At 44.1% G+C, this 13,946-nt stretch overlaps 1 protein-coding gene across 13 annotated transcripts in view; it reads left to right on the top strand.

Annotated features, from left to right (window-relative positions):
- Positions 1–8,120: 8,120 nt before the first annotated feature.
- Positions 8,121–13,946, top strand: part of PAM (peptidylglycine alpha-amidating monooxygenase) — a 268,465-nt gene continuing 262,639 nt past the window's right edge. For 4 of the 13 annotated variants that reach the window (XM_054715027.1, XM_028149822.2, XM_028149821.2 and 1 more), the window contains exon 1: positions 8,330–8,504. The gene's annotated coding sequence lies outside the window, so the exon portion shown is untranslated. Of the gene's footprint in view, positions 8,145–8,328; positions 8,505–13,946 lie in introns of those variants that run through there. The other 9 variants (XM_028149816.2, XM_054715030.1, XM_028149814.2 and 6 more) reach the window with 4 other exon arrangements.

Below are 13,946 nucleotides of genomic sequence, written 5' to 3'. Positions count from 1 at the left end.
GCCTTTTGAAAATAACACTAATCATTTTTCCAACAATAATGTATTACATGCTTATTTTGGAAAATCCATAGTAGTACAGTAGTCCTCCCCTTATCCAAGGGGGATATGTTCTAAGACCCCCAGTGGATGTCTTAAACCACAGATAGGACTGAAATTTATATATATATATATATATATTTATATATTTATAATTTATATATTTATATATTTACACACACATACACACACACACACATATAGTGGTTTTTCTCTATACATACATATCTGTGATAAAGTTTAATTTATAAATTAGGCACAGTAAGAGATGAATAACAATAGCTAATAATAAAATAGAGTAATTGTAGCAATATACTGTGATAAAAGTTATGTGAACGTGGTCTCTCTCTCCCTCTCTCGCTTTCAAAATATCTTATGGCACTGTACTCACCCTTCTTCTTCTTGTGATGCATAGCTGGAACCATTCCATAAACATGATGGCTGTCATCCAGGCTTTCTGATTATGTTGCCAGAACATGGGCAGATAAATTTTGTTTTTGAGAGCCTCTGGGTCCTTTGCCCTGTACACTACCCTGGCTTTATCATACGCCCTGTAGCACTGTCACAAAGTTCCAGAGTTAATCTGTCCCTCCGTGTCTGATGCCCTGGTGCCTCCTTTGCATTTTGCGAGGGTACATTCTGTTGGGCATCTTACCCCGGAAGAGCCAAGTTTCATGGCCACCGAAGACTTGCTTTGGACGTAGCCTCCTTACTCAGCTTCTCCCACTCCGCTGGGAACGTGCCAGGGGCTTCATCAGGAGATGCAGGCACTCTAGTAATTATTATAGTTTTCAGCTCAAAGCTACCCCCGAATCTCTCTGTAACCATCCGCTACTTGCAGTTAATAGCTTGGCGTCTCTTCTTTCGGGATCCCCTGCGGAAGTCTTCGTAGCGTCCGAATGTTTTCCAGCATAAAACACTGTTCGTTAATGGAAACACATTCTCTGTTCCTGTCTTCCCGCCCACAAATACAACACCTTCTCCATCTTAACTAAGGCGCTTACCGCGCAGCGTGCAGGCAACTTTGGAAGTATGAGGTGCAACAGCAAAACTAGCATGGATGTCTTATTTATTTATTTTCCTTCACAGGTTCATGAAGAGAAGATTCGTTCTTACCATAGACCTTAACAACCTCAGCGTTCGATTTATTATTATTATTAAGTGGAAAACTTTCACCTTTTCACTAAAGGGAAGAAACACGTTACAGTTTCTCTTTCTGAATTGCCAGCACCTCTACGCCTGTGTTTTAGAGCCATAATTTAGTAAAATAAGGGCGGCTACTCGAGCACAAGCAGTGCGGATACCCACAGTGGGCCTGCTGCCCCGGGCGGTTGCTAAGTGACGGACGGCCGTGGAGCACGTGCTGACCCGGATGGGCCGGACTCGCATCAGCTGCCCCGCCAGACACCGCGCCAGCTACCGCGAGACTTCATCCCCCTTCTTAGAACAGCCGGCCGTGGAAAACTTAAGAATTGTTATTCCTGGAATTTTCCCTTGAAGATCTTCAGACTGCAGCTAGCCGAAGGCAACTAACGCCACAGAGAGCAAAAACCACAGAGGAGGTACTACTGTAGAAGGTATCTTTGAAAATATAATTGAGACCATACACTCAAGACTTATCAAAGAACCTACCAGCCCTAATATTTACATGTATTAACAAGTCCTTGCACATCTTTCACTTGGAAAAAATGTGGGGTTCCCACTATTTGTTAGGAAGTTAGTCTATTAGGCAAGAGATTAACTGAATTTCTTCTTCTGGTTTTAATTTTTTTTTAAATTTCTTTATTGATTAAGGCGTCACATATTTGTCCTCATCCCCCCATTCCCATCCCACCCCCCTCCCCACGCATGCCCCAACCCCCTGTTGAACTTAACCGTTGGATAGGCTCATATGCATGCACACAAGTCCTTTGGTTGAACTCTCCCCCTCCCCCCACCCTCCCCTATCCTCCCTCTGAGGCCCGATAGTCCGATCGATGCCTCCTTGTTTCTGGTTCTGTTCTTGTTCCTCAGTTGGTTTTTATTTTAAAGAGAGGAAGGGAGAGAAAGAGAAAAAACCCAACAGGTTGTTGTGAGAAACACTCATTGGCTGCCTCCCATACATGCCCCAATGAGGAATCAAACCGCGAGTTTCTTATTTTTAAAAAAATTAGAGCTTGTGCCCTGGCTGCGTGGCTCAGTTGGTTGGAGCATCATCCCTTACATCCAAAGGTTGTGGGTTCCATTCCAGGTCAGGGCACATACCTACATTAAAGGTTCGATTCCTGGTCGGGGCGGCAGCTGATAGATATTACTCTCCCATATCTCTTTCTCCCTCTCCCTCCCTTCCTGTTTCTCTTTTTTTTTAAAAAAAAAAAAAAAAAAAAGAAAGAAAGAAAGAAAGAAAGAAAGAAAAAAATCAATTAAAACATATCCTCAGGTGAAGATTTTTTAAAAAGCTTGTGAGCAGTGTTGGAGACATTGATTTCCACATTCAGGAGCTATGCTAGCCTTCACCTTTGCCATACCAACAACTTTTTTTTTTTTTTTAAGGTTTAGCCACAGTTATTTACTTTTTCTTTTAGATAGCATTTCTAGAAGTTTTAGTGCTTCTACTACTTAACAGTAGGACTTTGCTGTGATTTCTTCCCCTTTAGTGCCATACCAACTTCTTACATTGCTAGTAACCTCTTCAATAAGGCAGTGAAGAAATGCATTGTTTACTTAGGTTTTACTTGACCTTGTAATCTCTACTGTCCAGTCAAATGCTATTAGCCTATTCAGGTCCTCCAATATATCCATTTCCTATCAATGGATTTCCTTCTTATACCCCCCTATTTCACCTCTCTCCTTATCCCATCATACTAAATTTTGCATGGGGAAAGTTTTTATGGCTTATAGCATAATGATATATATAGAAAAAACCCATCATGTATTATTTGGGGGCGTTAAATTATTTTCATCCTACAAGCATATTCAAAGTATAACTACTTATGTGAATTGCCAGCAGTATTTAAAATTCCTTTTTTCAGAGTCAAATATTTGGTTTTTCATTAGCACTGAATATATAAAATTGATGATCCTGGTTGTCCTTGAAATTATTTTGTTTCTAGATCTTGGACTTTATAGAATGAATTAATTATAGCATGTACCTCTTTTTTAACTGCTAAATTGGATAATGGTTTAATAGCTCCAGGGGATTACTTTTTCGATTTTAAGATTTATAAGATTCACTCTTCCCCAAGTTCATTTCCCTACATGGATCTATGGCTTTGATTCCAGTAACAAATCCAACAGAATAAGAGTAGGCCATGGACTGTCACTGTGAGCCAGCCTTGCTGTCTTAGCCAGAAAGCGAGGTAGAGAAAACTTACCTTGTTAAACCAAATGAACAACTTTCTTGATTTAAAAAAAAGGTATAAAAAAAAAACCCCTGCACCTAATAAGAGTATCAGTTCACATCAAAGAGGAGTGTATCCTACATAATAAAAGGCTAATATGCAAATTGTCCCCTTGACAGGGAGTTCGACTGGGAGTTCAACCAGGGGGCAGGACCAGCTGGCCAACTGTCTGCAGCCCCTCCCCCTGGCCAGGCCCACCCCTCATCGGCCCCCCACCCCAATTGGGGCGGGCCAGCTGGACTCCACCCATGCACAAATTCATGCACCGGGCTTCTAGTTAAAAAATAATGTTTTTCTAAATTTGATGTTTATACTCTACCAAAGGCTACCCTGATTGCACATAGAAAAACACTGAGGGAATTAAATGAACACCTATTCTCAGGCCCCACACCCAGGGAGTCTTGATTGTTTGGTCTGAGGCAGGGTTGAAGCTTAGGATTGTAAAGCTGCCCAGGTGATTTTAATCCTGCAGTCAGGATTGAGAATCACTGTCTAGCCACTAGATTGAAATGTATTTTTCTCCTCTGAATAAAGGGAGTGTGTGAAACTAGAAGGAACAATTCCTAGGTGATGTGGGATGTATGTATCATAATTAGGCCCTCTAAGTGTCAACCACAGTCTGGGCAGGAACACCTGTGGAGCCAAGAATTAAAAATGAATGATGCCCTTTGTACCATAATGATAATGCATTCTACTCTCTGGGAAGCTATTAAAATATTCCTCTTAAGAGTTTTTTTAAAGCCTATTTTAGAGTCACAAGAGAAAGTAATATGAGGTTTTCAAGAAGGCTCTGTATACTTAATCTGGCAGAGCTCTCTGCAAAATATTTTGGTATTTTATTTATGTGTGCATCATGCAGTGAAAGGGGAGAATGGGAGCTTGCCTGAAAAAAGAGACGGAAAGAGGTTTCACATTTGCATTACATCAAGGAAGTTTGACTTGGCCTAACTATCTCTTATTGCACTTTTCAATTCTTGAGGTCTATTTGGTGCATAAATTTTCTTAGAGTCTAGCCTCATTTAAATGATAATTTATGTCTTTGGAATGCCATTTCTAGCCTTGTTCTTCTGCACACCCGTGGAGCTGATCAGAGTGTGGTGATCCGTTTGTTTTCAAAGGAAATTTCATGTTCACATTTTCTCTACAGGGGTTAGTAGAGGAAGACAAGAAAATAGTCCCATAGTGTTTCAGCCAGTTATTGAGGAAACTTTTTCCTTCCACATATATCATAATAGGCAATTGAATTAGTACTCCAGTAGCAAAGGGTTTGCTGTTTCATACTCCTATAGTTTTTTCTTAATACCATGAAATTAAAGACATGGCAGTGTGGAGCTGAGTATTTCTGATTACTTTCAAATAAGCAATGTAGTATATTATTTCTTTTATGTGCCTTTATAGCACATGCTGTGCAAGATAATTGACTCCACAACAGATGTCTATATTTCAAAGGAAAATTTATTTGTGAAAGAACAAACATATATTAGAACGAACATAAATAGGATTATTGATTATGTTGCCCATAGGTACTTTTTGATGACTTATAAACTGAAATTAATATTTTCTTATTTTTCTGAATATTCTTAAGCAAATTGGACTGTCTGATATAACCAATTTGAAACGTATTCTACTACTTGTATGTAACTTTCTGTTCTCAATCAACGTTGGGTACTCTTAGATCTTATTTGAAATGCTGAAGAATGAGAAAGGATGCACTTTTATTTCTTTCTAGAGAAGCCTGTAGGCCTGCGCATTCTGCAAGTTAGCCAGGATAAGTTATGTCCATTAGAACCATCTTTACAATAAAATAGCGACTAAAAAGGTCTAAAAATAAGAAGTTTAGGAAAGATTCTCCATCGATCATCCTTTCCTTCTCAAAAATGTCACTCTTTTCCAAGACAAACACTAGCAGGCAACAGCATCTGCAGTCCCTAACACTTTTGTGTGAGGTGGATTGGCTTGGAGAACTTGCAATATTAGGTGGACAAGGCTGCTGCAAAGGTAAATTGAGAAAAGGGAAGGACTGCCGGGCTTGTGTGGCTCCGTGGTTGAGCACTGACCTATGAACCAGGAGGTATTGATTTCATTCCAGGTCAGGGCACATGTCGAGGTTGCAGGCTCCATCCCCAGTGTGGGGGGTGTGCAGGAGGCAGCTGATCAGTGATTCTCTCTCATCATTGATGTTTCTATCTCTCGCTCCCTCTCCCTTCCTTTCTGAAATCAATAAAACTATGTTAAAAAATAAAATAAAAAGGAAGGCTATGGAGGCATGTCCATCTCCATCTACTCTGTAACACTGCCTGAGACCAATTCTGCTGCCAGTAAATAAATCCTCCTATTCGTTTTGGCTCCAATAAGTTTTCCTGAGAGGGGGGAACTGGAACCTTTATCCCTATCAGCTGACTGGACACGTTTTGCAACACGATTGTATCATTAAGCTAACTAATAGAGGGATTGCCATATCCAGAAAGAATTTCAGTTTAATAAGGTTCCATTTTAGAGATGATTTTTCTTTTAATGAGAAGAAAAGGAGACACTATGTAGGCAGGTCTCTTCTAGCCTCTTGAACTTGCAATGGCTTAGCTTTTTGTGCACTAGAGGAAAGACGGGGACAAAAGGAGATTTTACAATGAAATCGGAGGTAGTCTGTAACAAAAGTAAAACTGGGACACTGAGGACTGGTTTTGTAATGACAGAGCTAGAGTGCGGAGCCAACCTCAGGTGAAGCAGAGCCCTGAGGCCAGGAGAAAGCAGTCTTCTCAGCAGCAGAGTGGGCGTGGTTGGCTCCATTCCATAAGTCCACGTTGAGCTTGTGTGCTCAGTAGCTGGACTACACACAGCCTGGAATGCCCTGCGGCTGTGACGTCACATCTGGGCTTGGTGGTGGCTTCTGCAAACACACTTGCTCTCTCTCTGTCAGTGCAGATGAAGCTGTGGCTGTGCCCATCAGGACCTTGAAGTTATGAGAGAAGGTTGCCATCAGGTAACACTGAAGTGTTCTCCCAGCCATTCTCCCACATTTTAAGGCAAACATGTGGTCACCCACAGAACGGGAAAATTATCTTGACATAGAAATGCACGGAATAGAGCTTAAAAATAACCATCACCACAGCCTTCATACTCCTGTCCCTCCCCATCTGCTTCTCCTCTCACCAAAAGTGACTTCTTATTTAAGGGAGGGTCCCAAGTGTTTGCCTCAGTTAACCCAGGTCAGGAGGGAGGAATAAAGGCCTTAGGGCAGTGGTCGGCAAACTCATTAGTCAACAGAGCCAAATATCAACAGTACAACGATTGAAATTTCTTTTGAGAGCCAAATTTTTTAAACTTAAACTTCTTCTAAGGCCACTTCTTCAAAATAGACTCGCCCAGGCTGTGGTATTTTGTGGAAGAGCCACACTCAAGGGGCCAAAGAGCCGCATGTGGCTTGCGAGCGGCCTTGGGGGATGACTAAAGTAGAATAGCCTGTGAGATGTAAACTGACCCAGCTGTTTCCTTGCATCCTGTCAGTGACCATCACTTCCCAGAATGAATTTATCATCATTGGCCAAGAGCTTGGAGGTCATCAGCCTTCCTTGGAATTGAGTTTGGGAAGTGGGGCAGGTGAAGGCATGCTCTAGGTCCCGAAGTTTATCCACGATTCTCCGCTGCTTGCTGGGAATTCTGTTGGGAGGCCATCCAACCATGCAAGCAAAGGTGGTTTCCCTACAGAGAAATTTTTCTTTCTGAGAGTTCCCTTAAGGCTGGAGGGTCTTGTCTCCTAATTACAGCCTTTCTCCCGCGTACTCATTAGGTTCCCCTTTCCTTCCTTGCCCTCAGTCCACTGGCTTCTTCCTCATCTTCTTCAGCGTCCCTCCTCCCAGCCTGCTCCCGGCCCCACCCCCACTGGAAGACCCCAGGAGGAGGCGGCGCCGAGGCCCTGTGCTAAGGATTCCTGCTAGGAGCTGGGGTGGGAGAGGTTGGGAGAAAGGAGGGTGAGACTTGGGGACAAGAAAGGCAGGTGGAGTTGGAGAGGAAAAGGCGCGGTGAGCACACTCAAGCAGGGGGTTAAAGGCAGTGACAAACACCTACCCTCGAAGTAAATGTATATCCATTTGTGTGTGGGGTCAGTAACACCGCTTTAAGCCATTTGGGTATAAAAACCTCACGGTTGGAACTTGCCAGATCCCGGTTTTCTCCTGCTTTGGGATGAGGCGGGGAGGGAGTTGGCTTCTGGGTTTCTTGTCTGCAGTTTAGGGGAGAAGCGGTCGAGTGCCGACTTAAAATAAAAAGGTTTTAGGGAAAAAAAGGGATGGTGCAGGCAGAGGTGGGAAGACAAGCTAGGTCAGGGGTCAGGAAGGGTCCCCCAGGCCAGGGGTGCCAGCAAGGAAGCCCTAAGAACACCTGAGCCAAGTGGCCTGAATCCAGGGGCCCGGCGGGGTGAGTCTGTGAATGGACGTGTCCCCTTTTCACAGATTCAACCCCGGCGCCCCGCCTGGCAGTTCTGCACACCCTCTTTGCCGGAGTCCCCAACCCGGGACGGGAAATGTCCTCCCACCCGCGCTGGGCAGAGGGAGAGTCGGCGTTTTCTCCGGCCTCTCCCCGGGCAGCCGGCGTGGCCGCCTCGCAGGGCTACATTTCGGGACGTGGGACCGGGGCGGAGCACAGGGAGCCAGACTCTCAGGCCCGGCCTCCACCCCCTCCCCTGGGGCTCCCGGGCGAGAGTTCCAGCTCCCGGCCACCTCCTGCGCGCACGTGAGTCCAAACCCCGGGAAGCCGCCAGCGACTGGGAGGTGACCGCGGGGACCTCGTTCCCAGCCCCGCGGCCACCGCGCCGGGTGGCAGGGGCGGAGCGCTGGCGCCGAGCGCGGGGCGGGCTGGGGCGCCGCGGCGCCTCCCGGGGGAGGGCCGGGGAGCTGTCCCGGGGAGTCCGGGGCGAGCGGCGGACGGGGTTGGGCCGCGCGCGCCGGGAGGAGGGAGCGCCGCGTGCTCAGCCTGTCCCCGCCCTGGAGCCCGAGCCTCCAACTAACTCCGCCCGCCGCGCCCCGCTCCGCCGCCCGCCGCCCGCAGGCTCGGGCTTCCGTCCCGGCTGAGCCAGTGCCCGCGGCCGCGCAGGTGGGTGTCGCCGCCGCGGGGCGGGCAGGGCTAAGGGTGAGGGTGGGGACGCGGAAGGGGGTTCAGCAAGTTGGGCAGCTGCGGGGCCGGGACGGGGATCCTGCCACCTCCGCTCCCACGGTGCCCGGCGCCAGAGGCGGTTGTGGATTTCCTCCCGGGCTGCTCGGGTCGCGGGGAATCCAGCGCCGCGGCCAGGGAGGGTCGCGGGGACCGAGCCTTCCTCGCGCTCCCCAAACCTCTCCCTCATCCCTGTCGCCACCAGCTCGGCCTCGACCAGTTCGCGAGGGGTGACTCACCCCTCCGGTCCTCCTCACCTCCGGTCTTGCCAGCTCTGCTCTCCTTCCTGCCCTTTTGCCAGCCTTGGAGTGGAATGCGCCGGCCAAGGGTGATCGCAGAGGCAGGATGGAAAGTATCCGCCGCTTGGAGTTAAAGAGGGATTTCTGCCCTGTTTCAGTCTCCTTCCCATTAGTATGGCCTTTTGGCCCCTCTGTGTTCTTGGCTGCAAAAGGCGCGCCTGCTCTGCCCATGCTGAGGGTGGTTGTAACCAACCATCCCAGTGGAATGAATTAAGGATCTTAGTACTTGATTTTGTTTTGACCGCCGTCTCTGGTCTTCTCAAGTTGCCTGACGGCAGGTCCTGTGTTCTAATCCTCTGAGGTCCGATCCTTCTAAGAGATGTCTCTACCTGATTTGGTCAGTAGCTTTGTTGGGATAAAAGACTCCTGTTTCTGGATCTGGTCATTAGTATTGAAATCATCTATTCCCCACCTAATTCTGTGTTCACAGCTGGACCTTGCATCTTTCTATGGTTACAGGAATTCAAATAGCAGATCAATATTGGCCCCAGTCTTTGGAAATAAACTTATTAGGTGTTTGCTTTAGGTGTTTACCAATCTTTACTATCTCTTTTCCATTTTAAGTGCAAATTGGTATTTGCTTTTAATTTTAAACAACTCAGGAAGTAGACCTTGATTTTTGTAAACCTCAGCTATTTAGCTCAAACAACCAACACGTGCCCTATCATTTGTAAAATTTTCAACTTAAAATCACAGGCACAAGCGTTCTTAGCACTATTCTAATTATTTTATGAAGAAAGTGGACTAATAAAGTCGGCTTTAGTAAGTGGACTAATGAAGTCAGCTTTAGACTTGATATTAAATAGTTAAGTCCTTTCACGAACTCCTGATTTAATAGACAGTTCATGAGTTCCTGTGTTGTGCAGTGTTGCACTTTTAAAGATAAATCTAGAAAACTGATATCTTCCTTACTCAAAGTCTAAAGGGACTGCCAATCCAACTTAGAGACTAATATTTTTATTTCATATTTTTATGACATTAAGTATATTCTAATGACTACATGTGGCAAGTAGAATGATGGGAAGAATATATTATTGAAGGCCCTGTCAGATAATTATTTAGTGAATCTACTTAATAGAGTGAACTAATAATACGTTTAGCTAAGCTCGTGTTTTCTGAAATGAAATTTCAAATGCTCCTACTTAAAATGGGAGGCATACTTGGAAATAAAATCTTTATTTTTAAAATGAAAGCTCAGAAGAACATTCATCCATGTATGATTTGGTAACAAATGTTGAAAGCTGTAGAAATTGCAATTCTAACTTAAGTTAATAAGTCAATTTATGGGTGCAATTTTTTCTCCACTCCTTGAAAAATGAAATTATGTTATAATGCATAGAAAAAAATAGAGATTGAATGTAATATTTTCAGTAAGTTGAAACTTGAACCCTAATGGGCTGACGGGCCCTGGATTGACTCTGGAAATTTGACTTAAAAGATTCTTACTGAGAGTTTTTTGTTTTTAGCTGTTAAAAATAAAATCTGGCTTGGCGCAAGGGATGGGCATGAATTCCACCTGGAAAAGGTTAACCGGATTAGGTTGTATGTGTTGTAACTCAATGACATCTCTGATTTTTTTTCTGCTTATTTGAAGAATCCCTCCATCTGTTGGATATGTGTAGAATTGCTTAGTCTTTATTATATACAGTACTGGGCTTTGAGAACTTTGATTCAGCTCACACAGTGAAACAAGGCACTTTGAGGGACAGCATGAGGAATGTGAAGTTAACATTACACTTGGCCTATTGCTCTGAATCTTTGTTTTCCTCTTTGTGAAATGAGATTAAAGATCCTGTCACTGCCTTGAAAACCGTGTGGTTTGGTATCATAAGAATATTAAGCCAGAAAGCTTCTTTCATGTATAAGAACTTTCTTCACCCCTGTAACTCCTTTAGCCAGTAAAAGTTAATTGTTAAAAGCACATACAAATAGCTTTAAAAAAGGGCTCTGCATAAGGTAGGTGGTAGTGTCATGTACTCTGAAGTCTCTTGAGAGAAGTTTCAGTCGTCTTTATCTTCTACAAGTTACTGTACTGATTTGAGAATAAGACCATCTTATCTAAGGTTGAACAGCTAGCTAGTTAGTGTCAAGAGTGGAACTATAATTTCAATTGCCTAGTAAATAGTTCTATAGTTTCTCCTTTTATATGTGGTCTTTTATCCAGGCTACATTTAAAATCTCACATTTATTAAAGTATATGACTAAAAATTTTGGCTTCAGGTTCTGATGAGCTAGGTTGGAGTTCTGCCCAGGCATTTACTAGTCATATAACCCCGCATAAGTTACTTTTAACCTCCCTAGTCTTCAGTTTCCTCATATCCAAAATGGAAATAATAGACATACTTAGCTCAGTGGACTGTTGTAATGATTAAATGAACTAATTGATATCAAGTGCTTACATATTGCTGGTTGCTTATTATGTGTTTACTACTCAAGTAGTTATTTCAGTTTCTTGAAGGTGGGGAGATGACATTTTAAATGTCCAAATTAAAAAAAAATACATAAAAACATAAACACACAGATCTGAAATATTTTGAATTGTCAATTCCTCAGCTAACTTTTGTTTAATTTCTTTATTCAACAAGTGTTTATTGAGCTCCTCCTATGTGTATTGGGCCTCTTTCTATGTACTAGTATAAGTGGTGTACAAGACAGAGTCACTCTCTTATGATCTGGAAGTCTGGGGAGAGAACAGAAAATTGCAATCTTATGTGCTTTGTTCCATGAGGGGGTAAAGCAGAGAACCACTCAAGACAGGTGGGATGGGGTGATAGGCCCCTGGATGGATGGCTGTCATGTGGTGCATCATGTCATCCTAATTAGGGTTGGTGGTAGTCAGAGAAAACTTCCCATGAATACACTCAGACTTGAAGAATAAGTGACAGCAGGTGAAGAAGTTGGAGAATGGAAAGTGTTCCAGACCAAGGGGAACCGAGCATGATACATTAGGATGGGAGTCAGGTAAATAACGTAGAAGAATAAATAAATGGCCTTAGGAGAGAGCAGTGTGGCAACCTGGAGAACCCAGGCTTTGTCTAACGGAACAGTAGATACTCAGTTCCAGCCAAGTATTGTCAGGTTCGGTTGCAGGCCAGGTATCTTCAGATGCCATGATTTCTAAAGAAGAGCTTAAAATTCATTTTTTATAAAAGTGAAATCTCCTAAAGTGTGAAATGGCCCAAATGCGTTTTAAATGATTGTCTGAGCCAATTTGTAGTTGGAATTCAACCCAGGGCTACCACTTTATGACCTCTACCTTTAAGGAAATGAAAAAGGTCTCATGTGGCTAAAAGGATGCATCTTAGAAGGGGAGGCAAGGGAAGTGCCCACAGGTATGGGCAGAGCTCTGTCATTCAGGGCCTGTGGAGCCGGCTGAGGAGAGTTGGGTTAATCCTGAAAGCAACGGGTGACACCAAAGACTGAAACAAGAGTGACATGATGAGATTTGTGTTTACAGGGAACATTCTGGCTACTGTATGGAGAATAGAATGCCTGGGAACAGACTGTGGTGACAACCATTTAGGAAACTATTGTAATGGTCTGAGCAAGAAATAAATATGACTAAAAGCCAGGTATTTGAGCAGGATAGGGAGAGACGGGTGGGTTTCGGAGACGTGTATGATGCCTCCACTGTTGGAGGTAATTCTCCATTAATCACTCAGGTTTCTGTGAGCAGAGGCATTGCAGAGGCACTGACTGCTTTCGTTCTAAACTGTCTATTCAAGGACACTTACTGGTACATAGCAGACAACCTTGGAAAATAGAGGTAGTTTTTCCTCTGGAGCAAAGGGCAAGTAGGCTTCCTGTCTAGTGTAAAAGATTTGGGTACTCTTAAGCTAGGTTCCCCTTCTGTAATGCAAATCATTTAGTGTGTAGGTGTCACCTACCCTTCTTCACCTCATACTATGGGAATTAGGCTTCAGAGAACTGGCACAACTATGCTAATACTCCTGCTACTATTTCTGTGAGTAATGTAGTCCTTTGTCTCCGCCCCAGGAATTACATGCCTTCTCCCAGCATCCATGAAGCTGTGGCATGCTTATTTGTTCACTTGCAAGTAGGGTAAACTCTAATATCCTTTACAGCCACCAGCCACAATGTCTAAGTGTAAATTAATTAAAATAGAAAATGTTCATTCCTCAGTCACCTTAGCTGCATTGCATGTACTTAATAGCCATGTGTGGCTAGTGGCTACTGTAGTGGCAAAGCAGTTATAGAACATGGCCATCATTGCAGAAAGTTCTATCAGATGTTGCTGAACAAAGGTTTAGATTTTCTCGTGTATTCTTGGGTGAGTCGAGGTGGTTGATTTAGACACCATAAAAAGGATGCTTATTTTCGTGTTAGGTTCACAGGAGTTTCTTTATGTAAAGGAAATATTTCAGTTTGGATAACAAGTACAGTATTTAGTTCAGGCCTGTTGGGGGGTGGGGAGTAGAAAAGCATCTACAGTGTCAGTTTGGAGACTAAGCAGACTGGGGCCATGTGGAAACAGAAGTTCTACATATATATGGCTTTCCTCAAAATCATGTGTGACTGAGATTAGGATCTGTGCCCAAAGGAGCTTGAACTTCTGAACACTGTCTTCAGCTCATCTACCAGCCATGCTTAACATAAAAGGACAAGAGCGACACATTCACAGCGTGATCCTGGAGCAGGACCAGTCCAGCAGCACCCACGCAGGGCCTGCTGCAGCCCAGCTGTGCCGCCGGAACTCACAGAAAGGAGGGAGGGCAGCAACACGATTTCCAAATGGCTCCTGTTCAGGGAGTGCAAGAGGTCAGCCTCGAGACAAGAAGGAACTGGGCTCAAAAAGAAAAAAGAAAAAAAAAGGCGTACTGGAAAGCACAATTTTAAATGACACAGTAGAGGTGCAGGACAGTGCCAAGAAACAGTAACAGCAGCAGGTCCATTTCCCTGCCACAAGGGGGAAGCTCATTTTGGGGAGGGCATAGACCACAAGTACTGGGAAGTGAAAGCACAACATTGTTTCTGTCATTATTTCTGTCATTTTATAGGCCCAGCCAATAGCAGCTGCAGCCACAGAGGGCAGTTTATTTATTATTTTTTTACTAGAGGCCCGGTG

This window comes from Eptesicus fuscus, chromosome 4 (assembly GCF_027574615.1).
Source record: "Eptesicus fuscus isolate TK198812 chromosome 4, DD_ASM_mEF_20220401, whole genome shotgun sequence".
NCBI lineage: Eukaryota > Metazoa > Chordata > Mammalia > Chiroptera > Vespertilionidae > Eptesicus > Eptesicus fuscus.
This window is presented reverse-complemented; position numbering and strand designations above follow the sequence as displayed.